The sequence below is a fragment of the Bombus vancouverensis genome, unplaced genomic scaffold (assembly GCF_051014615.1).
Source record: "Bombus vancouverensis nearcticus unplaced genomic scaffold, iyBomVanc1_principal scaffold0040, whole genome shotgun sequence".
Taxonomy (NCBI): Eukaryota; Metazoa; Arthropoda; class Insecta; order Hymenoptera; family Apidae; genus Bombus; species Bombus vancouverensis.
The window spans coordinates 267,772-294,640 of NW_027468931.1; the positions used below are offsets into that span (position 1 = coordinate 267,772).

At 38.4% G+C, this 26,869-nt stretch overlaps 1 protein-coding gene across 6 annotated transcripts in view; it reads left to right on the plus strand.

Moving 5' to 3' along the window:
• LOC117164953 (uncharacterized) overlaps positions 1-26,869 on the plus strand; it is a 92,975-nt gene that overhangs the window by 44,634 nt on the left and 21,472 nt on the right. The window contains exons 1-4 of one of the 6 annotated variants that reach the window (XR_013061252.1): positions 11,101-11,122; positions 26,048-26,193; positions 26,320-26,545; positions 26,617-26,841. The exons of 2 other annotated variants lie outside the window; for them this stretch is intronic. The gene's annotated coding sequence lies outside the window, so the exon portion shown is untranslated. Of the gene's footprint in view, positions 1-2,005; positions 2,252-11,100; positions 11,123-19,912; positions 19,928-25,927; positions 25,945-26,047; positions 26,194-26,319; positions 26,546-26,616; positions 26,842-26,869 lie in introns of those variants that run through there. 3 more of the 6 variants (XR_013061253.1, XR_013061255.1, XR_013061254.1) reach the window with 3 other exon arrangements.

Sequence of the window (26,869 nt, forward strand, 5' to 3'; positions counted from 1 at the left end):
AAAGGGACCACATACGTCCGTATGAATAATTTCCATTATTTCCTTAGCCTTAGTTCGATTATTTTTGAAAGGTAAGTTATGCATTTTGCTTTCTATACACACCCTACATTTCAAAAGTTCCTTTTCAAATTCATTCGGTATGCCAGTCACTAGCTGCTCTTTACCCAGAATCTTTAAGTATTTAAAATTTACGTGTCCTAGCATCCTATGCCATCTTTCCTTTTTACTCATACCACTACGTTCGGCGCTGTTTACTAAGTGCTTCTTCCCTTTCAATATACTTTTTATTCTATATGTCCCATTCTCTTTGAACGCTACAGCTGTAAGTTTATTATCCTCATCTATTACTTTCGCAATATTTCCTTTGGAAATAACCGTATTCTTATTGTCTGTTAGTTTACCTAAACTAATCAAATTTGCGTACATTTCTTTCGCGTAAAATACTTTCCTCATATTTATTTTATTTTGTTTTCCGAATGCTTCAAAACAACTTATAACATTCCCAACTTTTGTCGCTTTTATCGGTCTATTATCGCCTAAATATATATTTACCGGTTCTTTTAGGTCGATAGATTTATCGAAATAATTTATATTATTAATTATGTGATCGGTACAACCGCTATCTAATAGCCACACTATTTCGTTCTTACTTATTTCATTCGTCTCACTGCTGTTTGCTGCTTGCGCCGTTGCTATCCATATGCCTGCTCTTGAGTTTCCATGCTCGCCCGTGCCGGTTGTTGATTGACGATGAAAGTTTCCACGTCCTCTGCTCGTATTGCCTTTGTTCTCTTTTCCTCTGTTTCGACCACGTGTTGGCCCATGCCAATAGCCGTTACTGCTTCCCGCTTGGACGCCATTTTGACACTCTCTCGCAAAGTGTCCTAATCTTCCACATCTGAAGCATCCTTCTTTTTTTGCAGAAAAGGCGTTGGTTTGCCTTTCTCCTCGATTGGATTTATTTTTCTTCTCTGCTATCTCTATTTTATTTTTCACATACGCTACCGTTTGATTCTCTTCTTTCAATGCGTCTATTATGTCCGCTATGTAGCTGTATTCTTCGGGTAACGTATTCAGCATGTAATTCAGCTTTTCCCTCTCACTTACTTGTGCGCCCGCACTTTTTAATTCATTGATTAATTTTTCAAAATCGTTAAAGAATGATGCTGAATCACTGTAGTTCTCCAGTCTTATGTTTTCCAATCTCCTTCTGCATACGATCTGCAGTGCCGTCGACTCTTTCAAGTACATTTCATCGAACCTTTTTATTATATCATACACCGTTTTTCCTTCCCTAACATACTCCAATTGTCTGTTCGATATTGCACTATAAATTATATTTATCGCCTTCAAATCCTTTTTGTCCCAGTCTTCATCGTCTCTTTCGTTCTTCATTCTAGTTGTAACAACCTCGCATTCCTTATATTTGAGAAACATCGTGATTCTTTGCTTCCACATTCCATAATCCTCGCCATCGAATATAGGTATCATGATTTCCGATCTCTCCATTTTAATTGATTCTTCTTTTTTTTCTTTTCTTTTCTTACTCAAGCGTTCCTACGTGCTCGAAGTATATTTTGTTCTTCTGAAAGTTTTTTTTTCTTTACTGAAAACTCACTCGCAAGATCGTAACCACGCACTAAATATCTTGCAAAACTAGTAACCACGCTCTGCTACCATGTTAAGGAAATTCGAGGATTTGGGAATACAAATAATTGACTATATTTCCCACACAACAGTTATACATCTATATTACACTCTGAAGAACGTCTTGCACGCACGCTTGTCGCCAACCGACTATCCTAGATTCTTCTAACATCTGGCAACAGTCTTTTGTCTCCACTAAGACCTTGAGGCCCTCTGGCCCTTACACACACACTCTCATGTACAGTGTAAATGTATCACTTCCCTAACACAATTATCCCGCGTTAGGTTCAATCAGGTTAGTCCCACGCGAAATTGATCCAACCATGCGAAAAAGAGTGTATTCTGATTTCTGTCGCAGATACTTCTGGCTAGTGCAGTACCTACACAGTGGTGGTTGAAATAACCGCTTCTCATCGACTTCTCTTACGCTTCTCATCGCTTCTCTTACGACTAACGAAGTTTTCGAAGATGTACGGCAGTTTGATATTCTACATGAAAATGATCATGATTGCGGTCTGTGTACCGTCTGCCCTTCTTTCTGTCCTTCCGTTAAAGACTGGTAAGTTGATACTGATTAATTATGCGATCGAAATCCTATATAATGGCTACAAAAAATATTTGCATCATTATTCTCGTTTCCTAATGAATCGCTGTTTTAATCAAGTTTTATATTGCATCAAATTTCTGTAGTTACACGAAAGTACTAAATTATAGAAAACTTGATATACACGGATTTAATTAATTGATAAATTAGTCAATATATAGGCATTATTATTTCACGTGAAATTTTACAACGTCAAAAACCCAACATTCCTGTACGAGCAGTATTAATCACAAATTGTGAGAATGCCTACTGATAAGGAAGAAAGATAATATAGAAAACGCAGACTTATGGAAAGAGAATCCCTGACATTAGACACGAATACGCGATTTCACGAAATATTTTATGGTATATCTAAGATAGAGAATATATATAGAGTACATATAAGTATATATAGAGTAAGAATATATATAGAGTATATATAAGTACCAAAAATACATCCTAAGACGTGTATGCGATCTACGCTGTATGGGACGTGTTATAAATGGTTTCCGCCACTCAACAATGACAGGAATAATTTTTTGTTACGAGTCGTTTAATTTATTCGTTCGTTAGGACGATTGGTCTGACAAATTCAAAGTCTTGTTCCGTATAAATATTTTTAAACAAGCACGTCATAAGCTTTGTATATTTTTTTTATCGCAAGGAAGAAAGTTCAGAGAAATGTTGAAATTATTAATTACAAAAGAAGACGTTTACGTTGTAAAAATGTTAGCGAAAACATTTGTGAAAAAGTTACTTTGTTATAAATTCTACAAAAAGAAATATTGAAAATCACGTCCCATTTATTCAGTATTTATGCACGTATGAAAAGTATTTTGCATTCGCGCAAAAAATCCCTTAAGGATACATATTTTATAATAATTGGAGTGTCAAAGTTATTACGCGGATTGGCGTACCTTAACCACGTGCCTTTTAATGAAACTAGGTTATTCATTTGTTATTCGTTCCTAACTTTCAACTTTATGATTTTTGCGGAATAAAATTTTATATTCCGGTTCAGTTTATAAATGATTCAGGGTAAATACATTTATTACGATCGTTTAAAGTTTAAAGAAACACCGTTATAAAGTCGTAATACGAGACAAAGCGATTCAGAACTCAAATTCATTTGTTGGAACGACGCCATGTGCAAAAGTAGATAATGGAAAACTTTCTTCCAAAGACCATTTGATAGCGCCGACGTAATCAAGAGTGTGACGATATTGCCAGAGACGTTTCTGCAAATAGAAGACTAACTTATTTACGAATTGCCGTAACACGATTGCTGCTGGTAGTATGGTTAGTAATCGCTTTATTGAATTTTCGCTTGATGTGACATCGTCGAGAGTTTCTAGCGAAATTCTTCTCCCTGTAAAACTATGTTTCTACAGCAATGGCTGTAATTTTCGAGTTACCGTTTGCGAAGAAATCTTTTTCTTTGTTACGTGTAATAGATTATTTTTAAGTTTTAAGTTTTAAATTACATTGGTAACCTTCTATAATTTATTACTCGAAGGTGGTAATTTTTTCTTAAATAGTTTGCTTTTCCTATAATTTATTATAATATATTTTACTACAGAATCCTCAAAAACATGATGTATGTATATATATCCTGAAATATTATCAGTCTATTGTCAAGTTATAGAACATTATGGAAATTGCCAATTAAAGTCATAAAAAACAAAAAATAAGGAAGTTCGTTAAAATATGTGATTTTCCAATCAAGATATAGAATTTATTCGAGTAATATAGATTACGGTAGAGATGGTGACGGTAACAATGAGTGGACTGATTCTTCGTGCGGAAACAAATTGGAAGCGCAGAGCGATGTATTGTTTCAGCGAATATCGATTTTAAAGCACGGTTTTAAAGCACGGTATAATCAATTTTTTTACATAAAATTATATTGTATAGGCTATTGTTATTTAAACATTTTAAATTGGATGAAGGAAAAAAATGACGCAAATAAAACGTAGGACATTTTAATTAAAGAGACTAATATAGAGATTTATCTACTTAACTGTGATTAAATCATCTCCACTTAACGCTCTACCTCTTCTATTAATTATGCTTCGTTAAACTATGATTACAGAGGATGGGTTTTTTGATAAAATGACATTCTGACAAATATATATAGATCGATATATATAGATATAGATAGACAAATATATAGATTCTTACAACAGTAGTTATGAATGAACAGTAGTTATTGTATCAATTCCGTTCTTCAGAAGCTTCATTTGTGAAAAGACAATTCGCCAGAATATGGATTCACTGTAGTTATAGCTATAGGATTTCAATCTAGTTGACAGACTTGCTTTACGTAGAGAATATCTGTCTCTTGTTCTACCTTATCGCGATTCTCTCCTCATCTTATACGCTTTGTCGAGCAAAGTAATATTGGCATATATCTCGGCTCTGGTTACAATCATTAGTTTCCGCCTAAACGGTTAGAATCACATAGCTCGCGCTCTACTCTCGTTTATTCAACATTCAGGCCATATGGTCGCATGCGACGAGTTTTATGTTAATTCCGACCGATTACAATACCTTTCTTTCGTTTACAGGGAACGACGAGACTGGCAGTTGCGTGATTTCCAATGCAAAAGCCGCGATATCTGCACGATAACCTAACCTCAACCGATTTTGTTGTACTATTCTTATGTGGACTTCGTTTGTACCACTTTCGTAACAAAAATAGAATACGTAGAACACAGCATTCCGTTATGCGATATTGTCGATTCCTAACATCCGAAAAATCAGAGATAATTATTTCCCTACAGTTGTACATTTGTGTGAAAAATTACGAACGTAAAGTTGTTTGGTGCATGCACAGTCCTCCCCTCCACTGCATTTGCGTGGACATGCTAGAAAGATTCACTTTTCCACGGTGAAACTGTATGTATTATAATTTCATTTTTACAAAGGTCGAACATCCTACTATGCATAAATTTAATATTAATATAAGCAGGTTTCGTGTTAAGTATTACATCTGACGTATAAGCACACGTGTGTACGAGCCTTGGTTTTAAATGTCTTATAGTAGACACCGAAAACATTATTCAGTTGGATATCTGATTCAACATCAATATTTTACTAGGAGATAACATGTTAAGAACACGTTGGTGGATGGCATGGGAGATGATGAATGAAGACATACTTCTGTGAGATACATAAAATAGTAGTCAGAACGTATTTTGGCGCTTGGGGACAGCAACAGCTTTTCTTTTTTTATTTATTTGTTGAAATTACAATCAATTCTCGCGTTGAGAATTTTCAGTAATTTTTCTGGCGTGGCGCAGTGACATGGCTGTTTATTTACAGTAAGTTAATACTTATTATAGATAGGTATAATTTATAAGTATTATAAGTAAGTGCAAATGCTTAATTTGGATAATTAAATGAATCTAACGTTTAGGTCTAGCGGGTAGTGCCTCTTCAGCCTGCGAATCTGGTCCGTCGTATCGAGTAGTCCAGTGATTAGGGGGTTTCGGTGTTTGTTGATTCTTTTGCTACATCTGTCGCTATATTTTGCTATTTCCTCTTTGACGGTGGGTATCTTGAGGTCGCGGTGTATTGTTTCATTGGTTACATACCAAGGTGCGTCAATTAGGGATCTTAGCGTTTTCGATTGAAAGCGTTGGAGTATTTCAATGTTGGAGTTACTTGCTGTTCCCCATAGTTGGATTCCGTAGGTCCAGACAGGTTTTATTACGGTCTTGTAGAGGGTAATTTTATTCTGTATGTTTAGTTTGGAGCGTCGGCCCGTGAGCCAATAGAGTTTTTTTAGTTTGTCCTTTAGTTGCTTCGTTTTATCTGAGATGTGTGTCTTCCACGTTAGTCTCCTGTCCAGGGTCATGCCCAGGTATCGGACTGTGTCCCTGCTAGGAATTGTTGCATTGTTGATGGTGACCTGGGGGCAGGTTTGTTTTCGGAGCGTGAAGATTACATGTGAGGATTTCTTTTCGTTGACTTTGAAGCCCCATTTGTGAAACCACTTTTCCATGGAGTCGAGACTTCGCTGGAGAGTGGATGAGGCTATTACCGGGTCTGCGTGGGTAGCTAATAGCGCTGTGTCGTCTGCAAATGTCGCTATTGTTATATCGTTTGATATGGGTAGGTCGGCAGTGTAGATGGAGTACAGTAGGGGTCCGAGGACACTACCTTGGGGTATGCCGTCTTCTATTGGAAATGTTGCGGAAGTGGCGTCTAGGCATTTGACCATGAATTGTCTATTGGTTAGGTAAGATTTTAGGATGGAGTAGTAGGGATGAGGTAGGATCTTTTTAATCTTGTATAGTAGCCCTTCATGCCATACTTTGTCGAATGCCTGTTGGATGTCGAGGAAAACCGCTGAGCAATATTTTTTCTTTTCGAGTGTTTGGCTGATCGTATGTGTTAAGCGGCGGATTTACTCTACTGTAGAATGATGTTTTCGGAAGCCGAATTGGTGATCTGGGAGGTTTTTCAAGTTCTCTAGGATTGGAAGGAGTCGGTTCGTGAGCATTTTCTCGAATAGTTTGGACAGGGTAGGTAAAAGACTGATTGGGCGATAGGAGCTGGTTTCGTATATCGGTTTACCGGGTTTAGGGATGAGGGTAATCAATGAGATTTTCCAGGCCTTAGGATAGTGTTCCAGGCGAAGGATAGCATTAAAAATCGATGTGATGAGTGCTATCCCTTTTGTGGGAAGTTCCTTGATTGCTTTATTGCCTATTAGGTCGTGTCCGGCTGCTTTCTTGGGGTTTAGGCGACTGATTGTTTCTATAGTCTCTGCAGAGGAGAAGGGTTCGATAGGAGGGGACATTTGGAAGGGGGTGTGCAGGTATTCAGTAACGTCCGCGGCGGCTTTGGAGGAATGGGGTTTGAATACATTTGACAAGTGTTTAGCAAACAGGTCGGCTTTTCTATAGGGCTTCGCGCCCATCCACCTTGCGGACGGCGGATAGGTGGGATTATTTGTGGGGGGCGTGTGAGTTTCCTGGAGGCCTTCCATAGTGAGTAGTTGGAGTCGGCTGTGGGGGATAAGCTGGCGAGGTATTTATGGAAACAGTCGTTTTTATAGTTTTTTAAGGCTCTGGATAGCTTTCTAGTTGCGTTGTGTAGTTTGCGTTTGTCATCCGGTGTTCTATGGGTCTGCCATACTCTTCTTAGTCTACGTTTTTCTGCTATTTTTTTTAGTATGTATTGGGGATATTCTTGTTTGCTGTTAGATGGCTTTATCGGTGTGGAGAGGCGGATTGCATTTATTATGCTCGTGTTTAAGTATTCCGTGGCTGCTTCGATTTCTTCCTTTGTTTTTAGTGGGGTGAAGGCTGAGGTTGAGTGTGTAAAGACTTCTCTGAAGAGCTGCCAGTTGGTGTGTTGGTTGTGAATGGAGCCATTAGGTGTATTCTCGATGATTGTTGAACTGACTGTTGCTATCACGGGAGAATGATCAGAGGAGAGATCAGCCGAGGAGTTGATCTGGACGTGTCTTGATGGGATATTTTTAGTTATGAAGAAGTCGAGAAGGTCGGGTATTTTGTTGGTGTCAGTGGGCCAGTATGTGGGTTCGTATGTGGTGAGGTAGTTGAGGTTGTTGTTTATTATGCTGTTTAAGAGGTTTTTGCCTCTTGCTGTAACCAGTCTGCTGCCCCATTGGATGTGCTTGGCGTTATAGTCTCCTCCAACTATGAATCTATTGCCCAGGGTGTCCAGGAAGTTATCAAAGTCTTCTTTGGCGATGGAGTGTCTGGGAGGGCAGTATACTGCTGAGGTGGTGATTGAGCCATGACAGTCTTCTATTGCTACGTTTGTTGCTTGGAGGTAGTCTTTCTGGAATGACGGAAGTTCATAGTGCTTAATACTTGCTTTGATTATTATTCCGGTGCCACCGTGGGCCTTTCCGCTGGGGTGTTGGGTATGGTAGAATTTGTAACCATTTATTTTCAGGTAGCTCTTGTCGGTGAAGTGGGTTTCCGATACGAGCATTACGTCGATTTGCTGGTGTTTTAAGAAGAGTTCTAGTTCAAGTTTGTGTTGCGCTAGACCGTTGGCGTTTCACAGTGCTATGCGCCTTGGTTTTATTTTGAGTCGGGGCGTGCTAATTTTTCCACGATGAGTGTTAGTAGCGATAGCAAGTGATTTATTTGCTCTGATTGTTTCTCTATTAGCTTTTCAAGCCTTGAGGAGTTGTCTGTGTTAGGTGGGTTGGGGACACTGTTTTGGGGAAGATTCCTTTAGCTGTTCGGGTTATTTTGGATGCCTTGTACTGCTTGGGCATAGGAGGTTCAGGTGGAGATGAATTTGGTAGGACTAGGTGTTTGGTTGGTTGAGGGGGTTGGGGTAGTCGTGAATTTCGGCGGGCTGGGTGTTTGGTTGGATACCTCTTTTGCTCTGAGCTTAGGGTACCTGTTCGCGTATAGTGTTTTGTATGCTGGGCAACCTTTGTAGTTGGCATGGTGGTCCCCTTGGCAGTGGATGCATTTCGCTGGGGTTTCCGGTGATTTGGCGCACTGGTCAGTGGAGTGAATGCCTGCGCATTTAACGCAGCGGAAAGTATGGTTGCAGTATTTCTGCGTATGACCGTACCTTTGGCACCTTTTGCATTGCACTATTTCTTTTTTCACGAGCGGTGGTTCGATCTTTACTATCGCGTTCATTAGGCGACTGATGTTGTAGATTTCCTTATTGTTCGGCTTTTGTTTAATGTCTAGGAAGAATAAGGATAACGGGTCTTTCGAGACTCTATGCCTTATATTACTTACGTTGATGACTTCGTGGCCGAGTTTTGAGAGTTCGTATTTGAGCTCGTCTATGTTTGCTGAGTGGTGTATGTTTCGTAGGACCACCCGGAAAGGCCTTTCCTGTTTGAGTTGGTAGGTGTGGAAGTTGTCGTTCAGGGTCCTGAGTGTCTTGGTGAGTTTTCTGTAAGCTTCTGGGTTCGTCGGCAGTATTTTTACTTTGTTGTTGCTTATCTTAAGGTTATATTCCTCCTTGCAGATATCTCTCTCTAGGGACTTGGTCATTGTCTGTATGTCAATGACGTCGTCCACAAATATTGGTGGGGGAGGGGGGATTCTCTGTGAGTGTTGGTTTGGTGGCGGTTCTACGATTTCCATGGCGTCGTTTGAGGATTCCAATACGGCGAATCTGTTGTGTGTGTTTATTTGCGTTGCTGTTTCTATTTTCCTTTTCTTTGTAGTATTGGCGTCGTTAGTGCGGAGAGTTCTGCTACACTTCTGCCACGGGGGGGGGGGTAGCACGGGGTAGCTGCGAGACTGCTCCGGAGAGCCTGGTCGCGGTTGCTGGGCCATCATCGAGCTAGTTAATTCGGAATGAACAACTAGTCGTGAGGCTGTGAGGCTAGTATTCGGGTTGGGGTTAGGTGCGCGGGATTTTCTTCTCCCTAAAGGGTAAGGGACACTTAGCTGTGTTCTCTTTCGACGGTTGGGCGACACGTGTTGTTTTCGGACTACGCTGGGCACTAGAGACACGTCTGCACACTTCGGCACTCCACAGCGAACTTCGCTGCAACATAGATGGATAGAAAAAAGCCATTTAAAATGATACAACGTCGGGAAGACAATTATGAAAATTATAAATGGAACACAAGATAAAATTGTTTAAGATTAATTCTTCTTTTTTTTTTAATCGCGAGTGTTTGCAAACGAAGTTTCAATCTGTTTACAATGATAGCAATGAGAGGAGGATGTCTATGAAAGTTATAAATGCGATATTGAATAACATTTCTGCGAGTGGGTTTGTTTTTCGTTACAAATGTTTTTTAAACGAATCTGCAATCTGTTGGTAACGGGACGACTGATAGGGAAATAAAAAAGATCGCGTTTTATTTGAACAGACAAATCTTTGAAATCTATTCGAAAGTCTATTTGAAATGGTACGAGCTCGAAAAGAACGGTGAATACTATAGAAGAAGGATTAATTAAAATTCTTATTAATCTGTACGCTTTGTATATTAAATACCTTGATCGATGACAAGATGACAAATTATTATACAAAAGAGTGAAGTATCCACGTCTGACATTAATATTGAGTATTACCATTACTGTAATTTAATTTTTAACCGATCCTGAAAATTCCTTAGAACGTAAAAAGTATAAAATGTGACTGTGCATTTCAAGATTAAATGCACTGTAATTTAGAAACAGTTATGAAGCGGAAACAAATAATTTATTCAGAATAAGAATTCTACGTAATCATGTTAAAAAAAAACGTACTTATAACGCGTTTAAACTCCAAATATGTAAAGACAATAAGAGAAAAAAATTAAACGAAGAATCGTATTTTTTGTAAATTCACACAAGATTTTATCCAAAAAAAATTGGCCTGTACCAATATTTTTATTTGTCGTTACAAGTTACGAGGGTATTAAAAAATTGGCCACGAATGGACCAGAGATAAGAATTTATCAGACTTGCTCTCGTAAATTTCAAGACGTTGCATCGGATATTCTTGAAAATCTTTGGACAATGGCTTCGATATTTCGCAGCTTCTATCCTCGAAGCGGAAGAACTCGGCGTTAAAAGCGACAGAACTGGAGAAACCCGGTGACCGCGAGCCTTTCACGCTCTCGACAGATTTCTCATCCTTCGTAATCCTCCCAGTGTCACCCAATTTCCACCCTCGTATTGCGATTTGTTGCTTCCAACGAGGCGACACCTTGTCTTGTGATTTCCTTTTTCGTCGCGTGAAACACGACCGAACACTTGTTCAAACACACAATTCATATTTATCTAACTCGGCAAAACGCCGTGTCATTGAAACAATAGCTCAATGGTGCTGTTGCGGCTATTTTAATTTTTCAACAAGGATCCAAATGGCGCCGTTGACGAAATTCTTTCATTATAAACGTCAACGATCAACACCAGCCATCAGGGAACGAAGAAGGTACGCTGTAACGTGTCTGAGTAATTATACCTCGAGGAGTACATACAGTTATGTAATGAAGATTCGTATGTGAGTGTTTGTTTTCTTATTTCTTTTCCCTTTGTTTCATTTGAATGGAGTTTTGTACTCAAAGAGCGAGGTAAGATTACGTCAGATACGTTTTTACATATGCTAAAAAAATAGAAAATGATGATGATGAATCAATGACACGTAGAAAATTATAAACTATTGTATTGCTGTTATCTAATGGTGTTGTAGTTGACTGTATGGTGGATGTATCTAATGGTGTTGTAGTTGACTGTATGTTGTTCAATATTGCTATGAAACTCTTCTGATTCATTGTCACTTATACGAAGGATGGAAGGATACGAAATTGATAAAATTATTAATATTATTTACGAAGAGAAAGTAAACTGTTGGATATATGACAAAATAATTCTATTTTAAATGAGAGACTGGTCAGCGTGGTTATTTTGTTTACAAAATCAAACGAATTTAATGAACGTAATGGTAAGGAAGTAACTATAAGTGGCTGTTAAACTATTTTTATGCTTGAAAAGTAATTCGCAAAGTAATGTAAAGCAGTACTACTGAGTTGTACATAACCTCTTTCAGAATTTGTTCCTAACCTCTTGCTTCATAACTTCCTTAATTATACTCTTCAAACTTATTGACTACTTCGATGTTGTTACGAACAGAAACTGATAAAATATTAATCTTAAATATAGATTGAAATGAAAGCTTGTCACGTAAATATATATATATATGTACTACTTACTCAAACTATGGATCACATAACCTATACAAAAAAAAAAAAAGAAAAAAAAATTATTGTACACTATAAAGCAAGAGGTTAAATCTTTAATCTGTTAAGAATTAAATTTTTTATTGTGACTGCGAAAATTATAAAAGTACCAAGCGAAGCAAGTACGGAATATATGCGGAATATGAATCGCTCAACGAACCAAAGAGCGGCTCAGTGACAAAATTAGTAAAGTAAAGACCACGAATATTACAACATTATATTCTACCACAAAATAATTCTCTATACAAAAAAAGGTACACAACGAATCGATTTTTCACAACGATAAGAGTCAACAGAACCAATCAAGACCAGGCGAGACTCTCATAAGACAACGATATCAGAGGGATCAAATCAGCGACTTCAATCTATGTTACAGAGTATAGTTATCAAGAAAAATTGCTCTTTTCATGAAAAGTATGGTAATGATACTCTTATAATACATTGTATATCTGGCAGTCGGATGTGCCCGTGGCCATCGGAAATGTAAAGACGACGCTTTTAGAAAGTGATAGCGCCATCGCGTTTTAAAAACGCGTTAGAAGAAGGACGGTTTCGCTATCCAAGGCGAATCGAAAAGTGTGCTTGTTGCGAGAATCAGAGTTGATCGAGACGTCGAAGCATAGAGTCGTTAGAATTGAGTTGCGAGTGTTGTCGAGTGTTAGAGTTGCTAGTGAGAGAGAGAGAGAGAGAGAGAGAGAGAGAGAGTTACCAAATAGTTGTCAAGTTATTTGTTGTAAATACGAGCGTTGCATTTAGTTTTCCTGTTAATCAAACATCGTTTCTCTGTCTAACTAATATCTATATTTTCAATCCATTATTAATAAATTATAATTAATCGGACAAAATTACACCTTTAATATATTCCGATATTACATGATCGTGATGTAATATTTATCATGCTTATTTTGTACGTAAAACGAATCGTTGGAATATTCCCGAAGATAACGAAGCATTTCCCAAAAGTTAAACCGAAGAAATTAACGCGAATAGTTAAGTGACGATTTCCGCGAGCATATTGGACTTATCTGCTCCAGCACGCCTTACAATCACGATAACACCTTCTGTTGCACGCACGTGAACACGCAACCCCCTCGTTACCCTCGAAACGAGCGGTCAGAGATCCGTGAACAAGATTGAAATTCGTTACGGTTACGGAAGCCGTTTACGAGCCTATGGATTACGAGGGTCGTTTCGAAGAATGCAGTGAGCGATCCCATGGAGCGTAATTCTTAGCCCATTAACGGGCAACGTTGCGTTAGTGAATTTCATCTGTCACCTTTTCCCCAATGAATTTGCGTTATCGAATTCTATTTGTTAACATTATCACCACGACAAGCAATTCCAAGGATGAGCTTCGCGTTTACCTCGTCTCTACTTTTTCTACCTGGATTCTACAATTTCATGAGTTTCAAAGGATGTGGATAAAACGGCACTATGAGAAACTGTTGGTTGATTCTTCATGGGTTAACGTAGTTTTGATGAAATTCTTCCAGGAACCGGGAAGAATATTAAACATTGAAATAGGATACAGTACCAATTCTGAGAACTTTGAAAATGACACGGTACCACAATGTCGCTATAGAGACCAATATAATGTTACTCTAGAGGCTTTCACTGCTCGAATTGTCACAATTATTTTTTATACTTCCGATCCTTGATCATGCCAAAGCGTTATTTTTAAAAAATAAAATATATAATAGAAGTGTGTATAGAACTGTTGAAAGGGTCCGTGTAACAGACTTTCGTCGATGATCTATACAACTAAAATTCTTAATATTAAATTCAATTGGTAGAATATTCAAATCTATCTATAGTTTGATCGAATCTTCGATTATAAATCGACGTAAAATTTTTGGATACTACAAGCGTAGCCATCGTTCAGTATCTCGTAAACGTCTGATGAAGAAGTACATGTTACAAGGCTTATACGTCAAATCTATAGAACACCTGAATATAACTGACTTCCCAATATTTCAATATTCCAGGTCCCATAGTTATATCGGATGTCGATTAATACGAAACATGAGAAGTCAATCAATCGATATGTTCAATGGCACGTAATCTTGATAAAAGCTGTACAAACTTGCAGTCCTTTCCTTGTTTATAACGGGAAATTGAATACTTTGTAATTAAATTGTAGAAACAGAAGCAATAAAATGTTGCGTGGCCTGTCGCAATAACGTAACGAATCGATATAATGGTTGCCACAGATTAATTAATTAATATCAATCCCGCGATCCTCCATCGCAGCTGTCTTTATTTCCGCGTAGTTTGTATCGAATTCGTCGCGTTTCATCGTGAGAAATCTTCAGCCGTTCCAAAAGTTTCGTAAAGATTAATCCTTCATAATTGAAGAGCGGAAGTAGATAAAGTTGCCAGTATCGAAACTAAAGTTTTCTGGGAAACGACTGTTTATGAGAAATTGTTTGTTTATGGGAATGTTATTTATTAGAAAAATATAACGATACTTATTTATTACGCGTATTATAATACTTTATATAATTTTACGATATCTCTATTCTATCGTTTCAAAGATCTGTTAATTAACGATAAAAAAAATATCTTCTTTATATCTTAAGAGAAGATATGTAAGTCCATTATGTAGTTTGCTTAAGAAGGTCAGTAGAGATTTTCTTATCTGATGGGATAATTGAGGCAGATTTATCTACGCACATGTTCAAGCACGATGGAGGGAGTTTGCTGGCACATGGTGCACACAGTCTAATTTAGGGAACTAATCGTATAACATACATCATACACAACCTATATCACGTAAAAACGTGTAAACTGAAACGTTAAAAACTGTACAAATTATTATGATTACACTTCCCTTCATATTTAGTGATATTAACCTTCATACAAACAACCTCTTCAAGGAAAAACAAAATTCTTTTTCGAAAATGGCACTTCCAATTCTTCTTATTCTCACTATTTAATTGCTAGCCGTATCAAGTATCAACGAAAAAGATAATAATATCTAAACGTTAAGCAGGTCCATATTTTTGGGGATACAATTAAAAAAGTAAATCGTCGGTGGAATATTGTTTCACCTATCAAGAATTTTGGAAGATATAATCAGAAAGGTACAACCTGGGTAGAAAATTGTACTCCTTATCGAGCATTTTTGAAAATATAATTGAGAAAGTGGAATCTGGATAGAAAATTGTTTTACCTACGAAGCATTATAAAAAGTAAGTTTAATAAAACTATACCTTGGATATTTCATATATTTTTTCATATTATACGCATTCGTTAAAATTTTACACTCCCAAACATCCTGCTATACTTGCACAAAAAAGCGCAGTCTAGTAATATCCCCCTCACTGCTCCTCGCATTTCCTTTCTAATCATCTCTCGTTCGCTTTTCCTGATATTATTCTCAGCGTAAGTTCAGGGTGGCGGTTTTTAAACTCAGGAACGCGCGGCTGTTCGTTAAATGAAATATCAAACGTAAGAATTGCCGCAGTCTTAACGCGAGATAATTCATTTCGTGGCACAGAGCGCACGTCGTTGAATATTAATTCATATCTCATATAAGTTGCGAATAAAAAAAGCAGATAAAAGAGGACAAAAATCCGATAATTACCGCGAATCTTTCCGCAATTTCAAGAAATACAAAAGAAATTTGTTTGTAAGCATGCTACTAAGTATTATTAGAAGTACTGTACTTTCGATATTTTACATATTCTTGCATATTTTCTACATTTTTCTGTATTTTTGTATCCTTAAACTTTCCGTAAACGCGTAAACGTCTGCGCTCTGACAATGACAAGGAAGATTCTACTGATAAAAATAAAGCATCGAATTTCACCGAACTCTCAGAAATGTAATTCTCAGATCACATAAATTAAAAAGAAAGAACAAAAGAAAATACAAATATATATGTCGGAGAAGCAGTGGGGATAGGGTTGTCGGTGTTTGAGGAGTCTTCATTGAAGGTAGCCATCGTTGCGGTGTGGCGAAGATACGATTTATTGACACAGGTATGAATAACACAGGTTTGACAATCTATCACGGCGGTGAGACGTCCGGGACACTAGTGACAGTGATCTCAGGTTCAATAACGAATCCGCGGTCAACGGGATGACAGATAGGCGTTCTCGCTGAATCTAAGTCTGACTCGTAAAAATAATTGCTGAGCGTAAAGACGTTACTCTTTAGTCGACGGGAGCGCGTCAAAGAATGCGCGTCCCGTCCCGATGATTCCACAGAGGAAAACTATACTGGGGTGTGTCTAAGGACACGAGATCATCGGATTCGTCGAGGAAAGCCTTCGTTTAGGAAGTAAGGGAAATTGACGTTGCTACTAATTGGTCAATCTCCATATCGGTGGTTAGAAAAAGATGCTAGCCGCCTTCGAGGGAAAGTTGCTAGTGGGAGACGCCGCTCGTTGAAAAATATGTCTGCCCTATCTTCCCGTAGTTGGGACAAAGACTGTTTGTCTGTTTGAAGGACTTTAGTTAACTAAACCTTAAGATTTATAACGGGCCCTCGGGCTAGCCGATCACGTACTGTGGAGACGCGTCGACATCTGGTAAACATCCTGCCCGGAGAATAGGATCTGCGTGTGGCAAGCTACGAGACAGAAACCGTTGGAATGTTTACTGCCACGTGCCGCTACAAATCTTTCTTTTAAGGAGAGCTATAGGATTACTCAATGCCTTTGTTAGATGGAGAGTTCGTCCCGTTGACCGCGGCCACGTTCGGCGAATAATTGTCACCTTGAGCCCAAGCTCATTGTCACAAGTCTCAAACAAATACAATTGGTTAGAATGACGGCAAATCGTTTAGTTACAACTGTAGATTTTAATTACAATGTTTTTATGGATTTTCCCGAGGTTTCAGAGGGAAGGCACCGGTGTCCTCTTATCTCCGACATATATATATATATATATATATATATATATATATATATACATACGTAGCCACAAATCAATTTGGATCACGACAGATAAAATAGGTAGCAATAATGTCTCCACGAACATTATCATAATTTATTGGAATTTACATAAAAGCCAAAGAATGCTATTGTTTCAATGACACGGCGTTTTGCCGAGTTAGATAAATATGAATTGTGTGTTTGAACAAGTGTTCGGTCGTGTTTCACGCGACGAAAAAGGAAATCACAAGACAAGGTGTCGCCTCGTTGGAAGCAACAAATCGCAATACGAGGGTGGAAATTGGGTGACACTGGGAGGATTACGAAGGATGAGAAATCTGTCGAGAGCGTGAAAGGCTCGCGGTCACCGGGTTTCTCCAGTTCTGTCGCTTTTAACGCCGAGTTCTTCCGCTTCGAGGATAGAAGCTGCGAAATATCGAAGCCATTGTCCAAAGATTTTCAAGAATATCCGATGCAACGTCTTGAAATTTACGAGAGCAAGTCTGATAAATTCTTATCTCTGGTCCATTCGTGGCCAATTTTTTAATACCCTCGTAACTTGTAACGACAAATAAAAATATTGGTACAGGCCAATTTTTTTTTGGATAAAATCTTGTGTGAATTTACAAAAAATACGATTCTTCGTTTAATTTTTTTCCCTTATTGTCTTTACATATTTGGAGTTTAAACGCGTTATAAGTACGTTTTTTTTTAACATGACTACGTAGAATTCTTATTCTGAATAAATTATTTGTTTCCGCTTCATAACTGTTTCTAAATTACAGTGCATTTAATCTTGAAATGCACAGTCACATTTTATACTTTTTACGTTCTAAGGAATTTTCAGGATCGGTTAAAAATTAAATTACAGTAATGGTAATACTCAATATTAATGTCAGACGTGGATACTTCACTCTTTTGTATAATAATTTGTCATCTTGTCATCGATCAAGGTATTTAATATACAAAGCGTACAGATTAATAAGAATTTTAATTAATCCTTCTTCTATAGTATTCACCGTTCTTTTCGAGCTCGTACCATTTCAAATAGACTTTCGAATAGATTTCAAAGATTTGTCTGTTCAAATAAAACGCGATCTTTTTTATTTCCCTATCAGTCGTCCCGTTACCAACAGATTGCAGATTCGTTTAAAAAACATTTGTAACGAAAAACAAACCCACTCGCAGAAATGTTATTCAATATCGCATTTATAACTTTCATAGACATCCTCCTCTCATTGCTATCATTGTAAACAGATTGAAACTTCGTTTGCAAACACTCGCGATTAAAAAAAAAAAAGAAGAATTAATCTTAAACAATTTTATCTTGTGTTCCATTTATAATTTTCATAATTGTCTTCCCGACGTTGTATCATTTTAAATGGCTTTTTTCTATCCATCTATGTTGCAGCGAAGTTCGCTGTGGAATGCCGAAGTGTGCAGACGTGTCTCTAGTGCCCAGCGTAGTCCGAAAACAACACGTGTCGCCCAACCGTCGAAAGAGAACACAGCTAAGTGTCCCTTACCCTTTAGGGAGAAGAAAATCCCGCGCACCTAACCCCAACCCGAATACTAGCCTCACAGCCTCACGACTAGTTGTTCATTCCGAATTAACTAGCTCGATGATGGCCCAGCAACCGCGACCAGGCTCTCCGGAGCAGTCTCGCAGCTACCCCGTGCTACCCCCCCCCCCGTGGCAGAAGTGTAGCAGAACTCTCCGCACTAACGACGCCAATACTACAAAGAAAAGGAAAATAGAAACAGCAACGCAAATAAACACACACAACAGATTCGCCGTATTGGAATCCTCAAACGACGCCATGGAAATCGTAGAACCGCCACCAAACCAACACTCACAGAGAATCCTCCCTCCCCCACCAATATTTGTGGACGACGTCATTGACATACAGACAATGACCAAGTCCCTAGAGAGAGATATCTGCAAGGAGGAATATAACCTTAAGATAAGCAACAACAAAGTAAAAATACTGCCGACGAACCCAGAAGCTTACAGAAAACTCACCAAGACACTCAGGACCCTGAACGACAACTTCCACACCTACCAACTCAAACAGGAAAGGCCTTTCCGGGTGGTCCTACGAAACATACACCACTCAGCAAACATAGACGAGCTCAAATACGAACTCTCAAAACTCGGCCACGAAGTCATCAACGTAAGTAATATAAGGCATAGAGTCTCGAAAGACCCGTTATCCTTATTCTTCCTAGACATTAAACAAAAGCCGAACAATAAGGAAATCTACAACATCAGTCGCCTAATGAACGCGATAGTAAAGATCGAACCACCGCTCGTGAAAAAAGAAATAGTGCAATGCAAAAGGTGCCAAAGGTACGGTCATACGCAGAAATACTGCAACCATACTTTCCGCTGCGTTAAATGCGCAGGCATTCACTCCACTGACCAGTGCGCCAAATCACCGGAAACCCCAGCGAAATGCATCCACTGCCAAGGGGACCACCATGCCAACTACAAAGGTTGCCCAGCATACAAAACACTATACGCGAACAGGTACCCTAAGCTCAGAGCAAAAGAGGTATCCAACCAAACACCCAGCCCGCCGAAATTCACGACTACCCCAACCCCCTCAACCAACCAAACACCTAGTCCTACCAAATTCATCTCCACCTGAACCTCCTATGCCCAAGCAGTACAAGGCATCCAAAATAACCCGAACAGCTAAAGGAATCTTCCCCAAAACAGTGTCCCCAACCCACCTAACACAGACAACTCCTCAAGGCTTGAAAAGCTAATAGAGAAACAATCAGAGCAAATAAATCACTTGCTATCGCTACTAACACTCATCGTGGAAAAATTAGCACGCCCCGACTCAAAATAAAACCAAGGCGCATAGCACTGTGAAACGCCAACGGTCTAGCGCAACACAAACTTGAACTAGAACTCTTCTTAAAACACCAGCAAATCGACGTAATGCTCGTATCGGAAACCCACTTCACCGACAAGAGCTACCTGAAAATAAATGGTTACAAATTCTACCATACCCAACACCCCAGCGGAAAGGCCCACGGTGGCACCGGAATAATAATCAAAGCAAGTATTAAGCACTATGAACTTCCGTCATTCCAGAAAGACTACCTCCAAGCAACAAACGTAGCAATAGAAGACTGTCATGGCTCAATCACCACCTCAGCAGTATACTGCCCTCCCAGACACTCCATCGCCAAAGAAGACTTTGATAACTTCCTGGACACCCTGGGCAATAGATTCATAGTTGGAGGAGACTATAACGCCAAGCACATCCAATGGGGCAGCAGACTGGTTACAGCAAGAGGCAAAAACCTCTTAAACAGCATAATAAACAACAACCTCAACTACCTCACCACATACGAACCCACATACTGGCCCACTGACACCAACAAAATACCCGACCTTCTCGACTTCTTCATAACTAAAAATATCCCATCAAGACACGTCCAGATCAACTCCTCGGCTGATCTCTCCTCTGATCATTCTCCCGTGATAGCAACAGTCAGTTCAACAATCATCGAGAATACACCTAATGGCTCCATTCACAACCAACACACCAACTGGCAGCTCTTCAGAGAAGTCTTTACACACTCAACCTCAGCCTTCACCCCACTAAAAACAAAGGATGAAATCGAAGCAGCCACGGAATACTTAAACACGAGCATAATAAATGCAATCCGCCTCTCCACACCGATAAAGCCATCTAACAGCAAACAAGAATATCCCCAATACATACTAAAAAAAATAGCAGAAAAACGTAGACTAAGAAGAGTATGGCAGACCCATAGAACACCGGATGACAAACGCAAACTACACAACGCAACTAGAAAGCTATCCAGAGCCTTAAAAAACTATAAAAACGACTGTTTCCATAAATACCTCGCCAGCTTATCCCCCACAGCCGACTCCAACTACTCACTATGGAAGGCCTCCAGGAAACTCACACGCCCCCCACAAATAATCCCACCTATCCGCCGTCCGCAAGGTGGATGGGCGCGAAGCCCTATAGAAAAGCCGACCTGTTTGCTAAACACTTGTCAAATGTATTCAAACCCCATTCCTCCAAAGCCGCCGCGGACGTTACTGAATACCTGCACACCCCCTTCCAAATGTCCCCTCCTATCGAACCCTTCTCCTCTGCAGAGACTATAGAAACAATCAGTCGCCTAAACCCCAAGAAAGCAGCCGGACACGACCTAATAGGCAATAAAGCAATCAAGGAACTTCCCACAAAAGGGATAGCACTCATCACATCGATTTTTAATGCTATCCTTCGCCTGGAACACTATCCTAAGGCCTGGAAAATCTCATTGATTACCCTCATCCCTAAACCCGGTAAACCGATATACGAAACCAGCTCCTATCGCCCAATCAGTCTTTTACCTACCCTGTCCAAACTATTCGAGAAAATGCTCACGAACCGACTCCTTCCAATCCTAGAGAACTTGAAAAACCTCCCAGATCACCAATTCGGCTTCCGAAAACATCATTCTACAGTAGAGTAAATCCGCCGCTTAACACATACGATCAGCCAAACACTCGAAAAGAAAAAATATTGCTCAGCGGTTTTCCTCGACATCCAACAGGCATTCGACAAAGTATGGCATGAAGGGCTACTATACAAGATTAAAAAGATCCTACCTCATCCCTACTACTCCATCCTAAAATCTTACCTAACCAATAGACAATTCATGGTCAAATGCCTAGACGCCACTTCCGCAACATTTCCAATAGAAGACGGCATACCCCAAGGTAGTGTCCTCGGACCCCTACTGTACTCCATCTACACTGCCGACCTACCCATATCAAACGATATAACAATAGCGACATTTGCAGACGACACAGCGCTATTAGCTACCCACGCAGACCCGGTAATAGCCTCATCCACTCTCCAGCGAAGTCTCGACTCCATGGAAAAGTGGTTTCACAAATGGGGCTTCAAAGTCAACGAAAAGAAATCCTCACATGTAATCTTCACGCTCCGAAAACAAACCTGCCCCCAGGTCACCATCAACAATGCAACAATTCCTAGCAGGGACACAGTCCGATACCTGGGCATGACCCTGGACAGGAGACTAACGTGGAAGACACACATCTCAGATAAAACGAAGCAACTAAAGGACAAACTAAAAAAACTCTATTGGCTCACGGGCCGACGCTCCAAACTAAACATACAGAATAAAATTACCCTCTACAAGACCGTAATAAAACCTGTCTGGACCTACGGAATCCAACTATGGGGAACAGCAAGTAACTCCAACATTGAAATACTCCAACGCTTTCAATCGAAAACGCTAAGATCCCTAATTGACGCACCTTGGTACGTAACCAATGAAACAATACACCGCGACCTCAAGATACCCACCGTCAAAGAGGAAATAGCAAAATATAGCGACAGATGTAGCAAAAGAATCAACAAACACCGAAACCCCCTAATCACTGGACTACTCGATACGACGGACCAGATTCGCAGGCTGAAGAGGCACTACCCGCTAGACCTAAACGTTAGATTCATTTAATTATCCAAATTAAGCATTTGCACTTACTTATAATACTTATAAATTATACCTATCTATAATAAGTATTAACTTACTGTAAATAAACAGCCATGTCACTGCGCCACGCCAGAAAAATTACTGAAAATTCTCAACGCGAGAATTGATTGTAATTTCAACAAATAAATAAAAAAAAAGGGGATGAACGCTTTGCCTAACAAAGGTATGGAGTAATTCTATAGCTCTCCTTAAAAGAAATATTCGTGGCGACACGCGACAGTAAACATTCCAACGGTTTCTACCCTGTGGCTCGCCACACGCAGACCCTATTCTTCGAGTAAGATGATTGCCAGATGTCGATGCGTCTCCCCAGTACATGTTCGGCTAGCCCGAGGGCCCGTTATAAATCTTAAGATTTAGTCAACTAAAGTCCTTCAAACAGACAAACAGTCTTTGTCCCAACTACGGGAAAATAGGGGAGACTTATTTTTCAACGAGCGGTGTCTCCCACTAGCAACTTTCCCTCGAGGGCGGCTGGCATCTTTTTCTAACCACCGATATGGAGATTGACCAATTAGCAGCAACGCCAATTTCCCTTACTTTCTGAACGAAGGCTTTTCTCGACGAATCCGATGATCTCGTGTCCTTAGACACACCCCATTATAGTTTTCCTCCGTGGCATCATCGGGACGGGAAAGACATTCTCGCTCGCGATCTCATTGATGAAAGGAGTAACTCTTTACGATCAGTGAATATTACGCGTCCGACTTAGATTTTGTGAGTACGTTCATCTATCATCCCGTCGACCGCGGATTCGTTATTGAACCTAGGAACATTGTCATTAGTTTCTCGAGTACCTAACTACCGCGGTTACTTGTCCGGTTCTATAATAATCGTATTTGCACTAGTCAGTGTCTTCTCTATGGCATAACGACAACGTGTAACCCAAACGAAGATTCGTTTCACGCCCCTAACCCTAATTCTAATGTAAACCCGACATATATATGCTCAGATTTCAGAGCTTAGTTTTAGGAGTAATGTAATATCGTAAGGTAGTTCGAATTAGAAATCAGTTGAAAATAGATAAAACCGAGTACGTCGTCTTTCTGCGGTTCGTTTACATTTAAGAGTGCCTGCGTGACTAAAGGCACGTAGTTGGTAGTTCTTACATAGGTATGAGGGAAACAATAGACAACGTTAGAAGAAGGACGGTTTCGCTATCCAAGGCGGGACGACCGAAAGATCAGAGTGTGCGAGTCGAAAAGTGTGCGTGTTGCGAGAATCAGAGCTAATTGAGTCGTCGAAGAGTAGAGTCGTGAGAATTGATAGAGTTGTTAGAGAGAGAGAGAGAGTGTGTGTGTTAGATTCGTTGTGACGAGGGTGGTCAAATAACTGTAAAGTTATTTGATATAGATACGAGTATTGCATTTAGTTTCCGTTAAATAAACATCGTTTTCTGTCCAATTTATATTTGTATATTCAATTTAATATTAATAAATTGTAAGTAATCGGAAAAAAATGCTATCCTTATTTCCACGATATTACAGTAATATATTGTATTTCCCAGATTACTTTCATTAATATTCGTCTTAAGACATTAATAACACTCAATTTTAATTTTATCAAAGCAAAATAAATATTTTTGTTTAATTAAAACTCTACTCCTAAAAAAATAAAACTTTTCTATTTATGCAAAATTGCATGCAATAAAAGTTTCAATGAATACACTTCGTTTTGTAACTGTTTTCTTCAATCAGAAAAGATAACGGCCAAAAAATTATTGTTATTCCACAACTAATTGGAAATTTTGACAGTTTAATTCGATCACTGGATCGATTACACGTACGGTGATTTTTCAAATTCGGAATCAGTTACAGACCTGACGGAATCAGTTACTGTCCCTGACAGGGACAGTGTGGCAAATCTATTCGTTCAACGCTGATTGGTTCCGCCATTTATAAAAGCGCTTCCTGCAGCAGTTATGTATAGATTGGTATAAATATAAATGTATAAAGTATACGTTTACAAAGTTGTCTGTAATCAAAGTGTAATAATATTTACCGTGTATTGGAGTGTATATAACGACGGAAATAAAGAATAATAAGAAAAAGTAAGATATTATTAAAAGTCGCTCTTATTAATAGATATAAATAATAGTTGAATAACCTTTTCATAAGATTGCTAAAGATAACCTCAAAAGAAAATACAACTTTTTTGCAAAGTTTAACAATAAATTATATTACAATTTTAAATTAACATCAAATTTTGTGCTACACACATCTTAGTAATTAAATCTGTATGGTGTTATCCGTTTTTACTTTAAGGTGATTTATACTTCGTGTTTATTACAAATTTTTGCAGTCATCATAGAGAACATACAGAATTAACATTTAAGTTTGGAACATTAGTTCAAATGCCTGATTACTCAACCAAGGGATGCAGAAACAAGTCAAAGAGTGGTAAGAAAATGTATTATCTTCCAAACGATCCCAAACGAAGAGAGTAATTGCGAATTAATTGCGTAACTCTTGGTGGAAAATAGAATGTAATTGAATATAAATTCAATTTTTAATATATTATGTTTAACAAAGTATTTGCATTACATTATTCCAGTCATACAGTATTTAAAAAAAATATATAATAAGCATAAAAAATGTATTTAAGTTTTCATTAATAAAATTAGACACTAATGACTTTACGCTGTTAATTTCCCTAGGCCATAGTTGTACACACAGGTCTGTTAACTGCTGTAAAGGAGATAAGGTTCTTAATGTCGCAAGATGTACTTTACCAGTCGGTCACCATTGAACACTGCGATCGAGTAGCTAGGATTTTGTGTTTGGCGTCATTCTTCGGTGAAAGCACTAAAAGTAAAGAATATAAACTAAAGCAGTAAACTTATTCAATAACTAATACTATATTATGTATTTATTATAATTTCTCACCATTTATTTCAAGCAGATACAGGTGTACAGATACAGATAAATGGAGTATTGTAGATACAATACTCCATTTATTACAGAAAGCATTGTTTAAATGAATATTAATTATGAACCATTATTAAACATGCATTATTATTACTAACAAACAAGTTTAACAAGACCACAATTTTCAAATTAAATATGTACACATATCTTTAATGCTTTTATATTTGACGCATATATTGGAAAGTAAGTTTGTTTTTAGTTTTTTCTTAATTTATTAAAAAATTGTGTAACTATTAACATTACCTATAACATACGTAAATAGTGTCATATTTAAAATATTACCCATGATTAAAAATTTTCAATGTTATTAAATTCTTTATTGAGGAAGCTAAATTATAATATAATTATAGAGTTTACAAAGGATTTTAATAATGAAAAAATATTTATTTTATATAACATTTATTAGACATTAGTTAGATATAAAATAAGAATAATATAATCATAATAATCATATATCTAAGATAAAAGTTGATCTCTATGATCATTAACATGGTGTTGCTTTTTCTTCACACCCTCCTGCTACACGCTTCGAAGCAGAACATACAGCGAGTAGATATTACGGAATCAGATCCAACAGCAAACAATACAATATGTATAGAACTCTAATCATGGAAACACCAACACCTTTGGTAGCCGAAGTTATGCACAAGTAACTAACCAATCGCCACCCTTAACACCAACATAGCCAAATCCATCAGTAATACGCTCAAGCAACCACCGTTACAATACTAACTAACGGCAATTACTTCCAGATGTAGCAGTATATGCACCACTGCGAACAGGCAGTACATTGACAGAGATTATAGAAGTAGCATTGGCAACTACTACTTATGAACCAAATAACGGGCAAACAAAAATAATTCCGCAAGACTTTCTTGACAAAATCAGAGGGAAAAAGGTAAGCGAAAGCAAAATGACAAAAACATAGAGCACGTGAAAGCAAAAAAACATCTAAACAAACTTGCAAAGGAAATAGAAAGTAAAATAAAAGATCATAATAATAACGAATTCTCAAAATTCATAGATTCACTTTCTGCGTACGAGAATTCCAACTATTTCCTATGGAAAGCCACGAACAAAATAAAGGAGCCAATTAAACTAATCCCAGCAATCAGATTAACGGACAACACATGAGCCAGAAGCAACGAAGAGCAAGCTGAAGAATTTTCCAACCACCTTTGTTGAAGTTATCTCTTCGAGGAACGCGTGATCAATGTGTAACAGAAATATATTTAAGTATAAGTGTAACTGTAAGTATAAGTATAAATATAAGCATAAGTATAAGTACAGTGTATACTAATCCAGAACCACACTGTGGCAGCGTTACATTACAACAGAGCTTCGAAGCCATGAGTCTATGGGTATTTATATAATTACGAAAACTGGCCCGTCTATATATACCCTGCTGCACCATCTGTGCATGGCATATTCCTAAAAAAGGCTATGAGACTGAGAGGCCCTTCAAATTGATTTAGAGCTAAACAATACTCAATAGCATCAGGGACTAAGAGAACTAAATGCTAGAGAAGATGTAGTTTTCCTAGAAGTGAGTATTACTTCAACACCCTCCCTAA